The sequence below is a fragment of the Pteronotus mesoamericanus genome, unplaced genomic scaffold (assembly GCF_021234165.1).
Source record: "Pteronotus mesoamericanus isolate MK-2021 breed Mesoamerican mustached bat unplaced genomic scaffold, CSHL_Meso_final contig_40, whole genome shotgun sequence".
Lineage (NCBI taxonomy): Eukaryota > Metazoa > Chordata > Mammalia > Chiroptera > Mormoopidae > Pteronotus > Pteronotus mesoamericanus.
Genome location: NW_026555150.1, coordinates 14,647,496 through 14,654,763, shown reverse-complemented (window position 1 = coordinate 14,654,763; position 7,268 = coordinate 14,647,496). Strand labels below are relative to the sequence as shown.

The 7,268-nt window shown below is 43.3% G+C and overlaps 1 pseudogene; it reads left to right on the top strand.

The window, feature by feature from the left end:
- Positions 1–6,165: 6,165 nt before the first annotated feature.
- LOC129073316 (cytochrome c oxidase subunit 7B, mitochondrial-like) lies at positions 6,166–6,406 on the top strand (annotated as a pseudogene).
- The last annotated feature ends 862 nt before the right edge of the window (positions 6,407–7,268 follow it).

Here is a 7,268-nt window from a genome sequence, read left to right as displayed (position 1 = left end):
ATTTTTAAAATCAAAACAGCACTATATTGCAATTCCATGCTCTGTCATTTGGAACTGAACATGCTCCTTCTAGAGCTCCGGAAAGTCTTGCCTGCTTGACTGCATCTGGCTCCCACACGCTCTCTAGCACATGAGTCATTAAAGCCACAGTCCAGCCTGTCACAAGATTCAGATATTGCCTCCATTTATTTCACACCATGGGTATGTAAAATCGCACTGTTCTGTCCCCAAAAGACTAGAAAGGCACATAGGCTCAGCTCAGAACTAGAAGGAATTCAAAGGCAATCATGAATATCTGCAAGTCCAAAAGATAGGGCAGACTGCTGTTTGATGATTGTTTTCAGCCCTTAGCTTGTGAAAGCTGGCCTCACAGGGGAAACCAGGAAAAAAAAAAAAGAACTCTCAATCCTTCACCCTCCCATTTTCCTCTCTCTCTCTCTCTCCTCTAAATCATGGCTTCGTCCTGCTCTTCACACAAAAATTGGGATGCTCTATTTGCTTAGGGTACTCATATTCTTCAGAGTGGAGCGCCTGCAAAACAAGTAAGTCTCCCTTTGGTGGATTAAAGGTGGCCAAAAATTCGTTGACATTCCTTACACTGAGCTATGGAGTCTATTTCCTTTCCCCTCAAATCTGGGCTGGCCTAAGTGATTGGCCTTGTGGTAGAAGTGGCCTTGCAGCTTCTACCTGTGTCTCTTGGAGCCTTGAGCTTCCAAGTAGGAGCGCAGCTACTTTGAGATACTTGTGTTGGAGAAGCCATGGAGAGATGCCACAGAGAGGCCCTGAGATTCCATTAAGGAGAGAAAGATGCCGGGCAACTCCTAACTGTTCCAGCCCCTGGCAGTTCAGGTCATCCCAGCTGAGTCCCCAAATATCATAAGTCATCCCTGCCAAATCACAGATTCCTAAGCAAAGTAAATAACTGTTGTTGTTTTAAGAGACTTAGTTTTGGGGTTGTTGTTAGGTGGCAATTGATAAGGAGGACACTCCTTGTCGGTATTGCTTAATCACTTCTTGTAGCATAAGTCTGATGTGCAGTTAAGCTTTAGGACCTGAAAAAGTGGGCATGAGGAAGGACACAGCAGGTGAAGGGAACAGAGAACCTGTTATTGTCACATTCCTAGTGCAGTAATGTATGAGCAGTACTGGTGGTAGATGAAGGGATAATTAGACCATAAAGAGGAAAACTTAAAATGTTAGTACTATGTGTTTATTTTCAGCTTCCTTTAACTTGTGCAAGTGAAAATGGCTTTGTGTTTATCACAGTGAAATCAAATTATACTTACAAATAAATGTATGTCACAGCCATTAGTGTGGCTACTCTAAAAAAAACTGGAAAATAAGTGTTGGCAAGGATATGGAGAAATTGAAACCTTTGTGCTTTTCTTGTAAAATGGTACAGCTGCTATTGAAAACCACATGGTGGTTCTTCAGAAAAATTAAGCATAGAATTACCATATGATCCAGGAATGCCAGTTCTGGGTATCAGCACAAAAATAATGAAAAGCACAGATTCAAATAGATACTTGCACACCAGTGTTCATTGTAGCATTATTCACAATAGCCAAAAGGTGGAAAAAAACCAGTCCATTGACAGATGAATGAATAAAATTGTGATCTATCCTGACAATAGAATATTATTCAGCCTTACAAGGAAATTCAGACGTGCTACAACATACATGGACCTTAAGGACATGCTAAGTGAAAGAAGGCAGTCACAGAAAAAATACTGTGTAATTCCACTTATATGAGTTATATCACTTATGTAAGTAGTCAAACTCATAGAGACATTAATTCTGAAAGCTAGCTACATTCTTCAACTACTCACAAACATTGTGATCTGCTGCTAACAGTCCTCTGATTTTATTGGTGGTGGGGGTGGGTTGGGGGAAGAGGAAGAGCCTCCCTGGCATGGCACAGCCAGTAAGAGACAAAAACAGACTCCAAGAGATCCTAAGGTTTAATTACAGGGCATCTGCATGGTCCATGAGCGTAAGCTGGGACAACCCATAGGTGCCCAGGGGTTCCAGCCTCTTCCAAAATGCAGAGCCAGTGCAGGTCCCTACGGCCTCTGATCTCTGAGTAGCCCCACTCAAAGGTCCCTCCTTATGGCTATGGGGATGGCAGATGGCAGGGCGGTGCATTAAGGGCCAAAACCAGGACTTGCCTGGGCTGAGTCTGAGGGAGAAGGGCTAACCTCTAGGACCTAAGGGTGATCCCCCAAAGGTCTTTAAACTTCTGTGCCCTGATGCACTGGGTACCTGGACAGGGGGGACTAGTTAGGAGGGCACCCAGAGGGTGCCTCCTTGATGCTCTCCCTCTGCAGCTGCCTGCAGGACACAAACCTTAGCAAACCGCAGCTGGCTGTGAGGGGTCATGCATGTGGAGAGGCTCCCTAGCATTAGGTGCCTGGGTCCAAAAGGGTTAAAGCAGCCATCAGTAGGGGGTGGGGGTGAGTTAAGAAAGATCTGTTCTTGATAACACAACACAGCTGATGGGAGTTATTTGCCAAACCCAAATCAGAACAATTAATTCCACCACCTTCACACCCAGTCTCCTCTTCCCACTGAGCACCCAGAACACTGGCAACCGGGTTTATATCTCCCAGACAGGAGATTGGATTTTACTCTATGTAGTAGACACCTCTGGTGCTTCTTGTCCCTTTCCCTTGAGCCACCTGTGATTTCAGCTTGCATAAGTGCACCGTTTTATACAAGATCAGACTGACCTCATGCTGGTATCATTTGACCTTCAGGAAACATTATACCTCTTTCTGCTTTCAGTTTCAAGGCTGTATCTAATGCTGTATGCTCTGGTTTAAATGTTTGTGTCCCCCTCCACCCCAAATTCATATGTCGAAACTTAACACCTAAGGTAATGGTATTAGAAGGTGGGGCCTTGGGGAGGTAATTAAGTAAAGAAGGTGGAACCAACATGAATAGGACTAGTGTCCTCATGAAAGAGCCTCCAGAAAGATCTCTTGCCTCTTCTTCCATGTAAGGACACAGAAAACAACAACAACAACAACAAAAAAAAAAAAAAAAAAAAAAAAAACCAAAACCCCAGCAGTCTGTGAACCAGGAAGTGAGTCATCACCAGACACCAAATCTTCTAGTGCCATGATCTTGGGCTTCTAGCCTCCAGAAATGTGAGAAATAAATTTCTGATTTTGAAACGCCTCTCAGTGTGTGGTATTTTATCAGCCTGAATGGAATATGACACTGTAAGAGCCTACGTAGCTCACTTTTAAGAGCAACCTGTAAATGTGGTCGCTTAACACCCCAAGGTTAACCCTTATACTGACGGGGAGATGGGAGCTGGTGTTGAAATACTCTAGCTTTCTGTTTTTTTCTGGTCAATTCTGTGTGGCTTCTGAATGATTCTAAGGAGAACCAGGTTTCCCACAGGGGTAATATCAATAATGTACCTTTATATTGGCTTTTTCCCCCTGTGTCCCTCTCTCAGCTCCCTCACTCCAAATACTCAGGATCAACTCCCAAATAAAGTACTGGCTCTCAAATCCTTTTCTCAGTGTCTACTTTTGAGGAAACGCAAATTAAGGTACTCTCCATGAGGACAGGCCATAATGAAATGACTGTGGCCTGCTCCAATCATTCTAGAGTGAAGCAGTGCACAGGCCCCACCCATGCCACAGAGCTTCCAGTCAGCATTTTACTGCCTCAGACTTAAATATGGATCAATATTCAGGACTGGGACTAGAGTGTGGCAAATGAGGTGGCCAGGGTGCAAAATGTAAGGACACACTCACTCTCAGGTGCTGATCCTGCACTTGCATCAACCTGAAAACTGAGTGCCTCCTTGGGTGTCCTGTTTGCCTCACCCTAGTCCTGGCTCTGGCCAAGACATTAGTAAAAAGCCTCTAAGATTAAAACAAACAAAAAAGAAACTTAAATGAAAAGAAAGTAATACACACAGAAGAAAACAACTTTAAAAGACCAACAGTATTCTCAGACACATAAGATAATTTATGCATTCATCAAGAAGGGAAAAAAAAAACATTTAAACAGGCTTCCAGTCAATATGACAGTGTAGGTAAATGCAGTACTCACATCCCCCCACAACCACATCAAAATTACAGCTAAACTACAGAACAACCATCATTCAGAATCACCTAAAATCTAGCTGAAGGAAAGTCCTACAACTAAGGATATAAAGAAGAAGCCACATCAAGGCTGGTAGGAGGGGCTGAGATGCAGGACAGGCCGGTCCCATGCCCACATGTGGTGGATAAAAATTAGGAGGGATATCTCTAATGCAGAGGCTCGGTCTGAGGAACAAGGGGACCACAGCCCAGAGATCCAATGCCAGGAGAGACGTTCCCCGTAACTTCTGGCTATAAAAACCAGTGGGGATTGTAGTTGAGTGAGATGGAGAGTGGCTGAAGTCCCAAGCAGTTTCTCTTAAAGAGCCTATGCACAGATTTACTTGGACTCAATCCCTCTCAGCTCTAACACTGGGACAGCTTGAATGTTACCAGAGACATACGGGGAGGAAATGAATTGTCTGGCATCAAGGTGAAACCTGGAAGGGCTGCTTTCTCCCAGACAGATGTGCTGGTAGAGACCATTGTTCCTTTGATGAGCCCTTCTCCTACAGAGCTGGCAGGCAGGTGCTATATCTGAATCTCCATCAACTTGGCTATCACTCTTTACCCTGCCCTCATGATTCCCTCAGACTCAGGCCCACAACATTGTGGGCCCACCCACACTGATTCCAGTGGCTTTTCCATACAAATGACCTATTTTGGCTCACCCTTCAGACTTTCTTAAAGTCTCTCAAACAATCAGCAGCTGGTCTCGATGTGACCAGTAACTACTGGTAAGTGGCCCCAGGCTCAGCACTGGAGGCAGCTGACCTTGGTTTGCAGCTTGGCCTCTTCTGTGTACCTCCAAGCCCAGCACAAGTAGCAGGTAGCTGCAGATTGTTTTATAGCTCATGTTTGCTGGCCCCTGGGCAGAACAAAGATGGTGGCTGACTTGGTCTGCACCTCCCAAGAGGCCCCAGAACCACTGCACCCAGTGGACAGGTTCAGACCACGTCAAAGCACCACCACCCAATGACATCCACAAGCAAGAAACTCAAGGAGCAGACTCAGCAGGGACCAGAGTCCTGCTGAAGTAAGTCCAGCTGATGGGGTGGACCACTGCACCATGGGGTGGGCCCCTGTATAGCAAATCTTCCACAGTGGTCTCAGCCAGTCCTTGCAGCTGACTGGCCTGGGGGATCAATCTCTCCCACTGACATGCCAACAGCAATCAAGGCTCAAGTGCAACAGGAGGGTATACACAGCCCACATGGGGAGTGGTAGGGTGGGATGTACCTGGAATCCCCAGCTTCAGTGAATGGGGATGCTGTGCCACTGGACCCTGGAGGACACCTACTATGTTAGGCCACTCTACCAAGCCTGGAAAATGTAGCAGCTCTACTTAATACATAGAAGAAGAAAAAAAATAACACAGGGAGGCTGCCACAATGAGAAGACAAAAAAAAAAAATGTACCAAATGAAAGAACAGAATAAAACTCCAGAAAAAGAACTTAACAAAATGGAGACAAGCAATCTATTAGATGCAGAGTTTAAAACACTGGTTATAAAGATGTTCAATGAACTTAGGGGAAAAGTAGATGAACTTAGTGATAACTTCAGCAAAGAGATAGGAAACATAAAAAATGGATATAGGAAACAAAAACAAACCACTTAGAAATGAAGAATACAGTAACCGAAATAAGAACACATTAAAGGGAATCAATAGTAGATTAGATGAAGCAGAGTAGCAAATCAACAATTTGGAAGACAAGGTACCAGAAAATATCCAACTGGAAAAGCAAAACGAAAAAATAAAATAAAATATGAGAATAGCTTAAGGGACCTTTGAGATAACATCAAGTTTAACAATATCCGCATCATAGGGGTACCAGAAGGAAAAGAGAGCAAGCAATTGAAAATCTATTTCAAAAAATACTGACTGAAAACTTCCCTAACCTGCTGAAGGAAATAGGCATACAAGTCCAGGAAGTGCAGAGAGTCCCAAACAAGATGAACCCAAAGACACCCACACCAAGACACATCATACTGAAAATGTGAAAGGTTACAGACAGAGCAAACCCGCTGCTGCAGTTGCTGCAGTTCTGTCTTCAGCTTCACGATGTTTCCATTGACCAAAAACACGCTAAGTCATCTCCCAGTTCGAAGCATTCAGCAAATAACGGCAAGGCAGATCAACCAGAAAGGGACACCTGATTTCCATGACAAATATAGTAACCTTGTATTAGTTAGTGGAGCCGCATTCTGTGTTGCTGCATCAGTATATACAGCAACACAAAAATGGAATAAAATGACACCTGTCCCCTGTTGGTAGAGTCACCCCAAAGGAATGGAGAGATTAATAATCATTGCAGTTGGTGTAATAATTAATTGTCTGAAAACCAACTCATAAAATGCCAAGTGAAAGCACTGTGTACCCATTAAAGTATGGCATGATTGAAGAAATAAAGTACATTTGAAACCTTAAAAAGAAAAAAGAAAGGTTACAGACAAAGAGACAATCTTAAAATAAGCAAGAAAAAAGCAGCTAGTTACCTACCGGGGAATTACAATAAGACTGCCAGCTGATTTCTCAAAAGAAATTTTGCAGGCTAGAAGGCACTGGCAAGAAATATTCAAAGTGATGAAAATCAAGGGCCTACAACCTAGGTTACTCAACCCAGCAAAGCTATCATTTAAAATTGAAGGGCACATAAAAAAGCATCCCACAGAAGAAAAAGCCAAAGGAGTTCATCACCACCAAACCAGTATTACATGAACTATTAAAGGGTCTTCTTGAAGAAGAATAAGAAGAAAAAAAGGAGGAGGAGGAGGGAGAGGGGCAGGGGGAGAAGGAGAAGCCGGGAGGAGGAGAAATAAAAAATATGAACAATAAAATGGCACTATATATCTATGAACAATTGAATCTAGAAAACAAAATAAACAAACAAGCAGAACAGAAACAGACTCATAGATAGAACATTTTGATGAATGCCAGCTGGGAGGGGGGTTGAGGGATTGGGTGAAAAGGTAAAAGGATTAAGAAGTACAAATTCGTAATAACAGAATAGTGATGGGGATGTAAAGCATAGGGAATATAGTCAATAATATTGTAATGACTATGTATGATGTCAGATGGGTATGAGATTTATCAGGATGATCACTTAGTATGTTATATAATGTCTACTCACTGGGGTGTACACCTGAAACTAATATTATATTGTA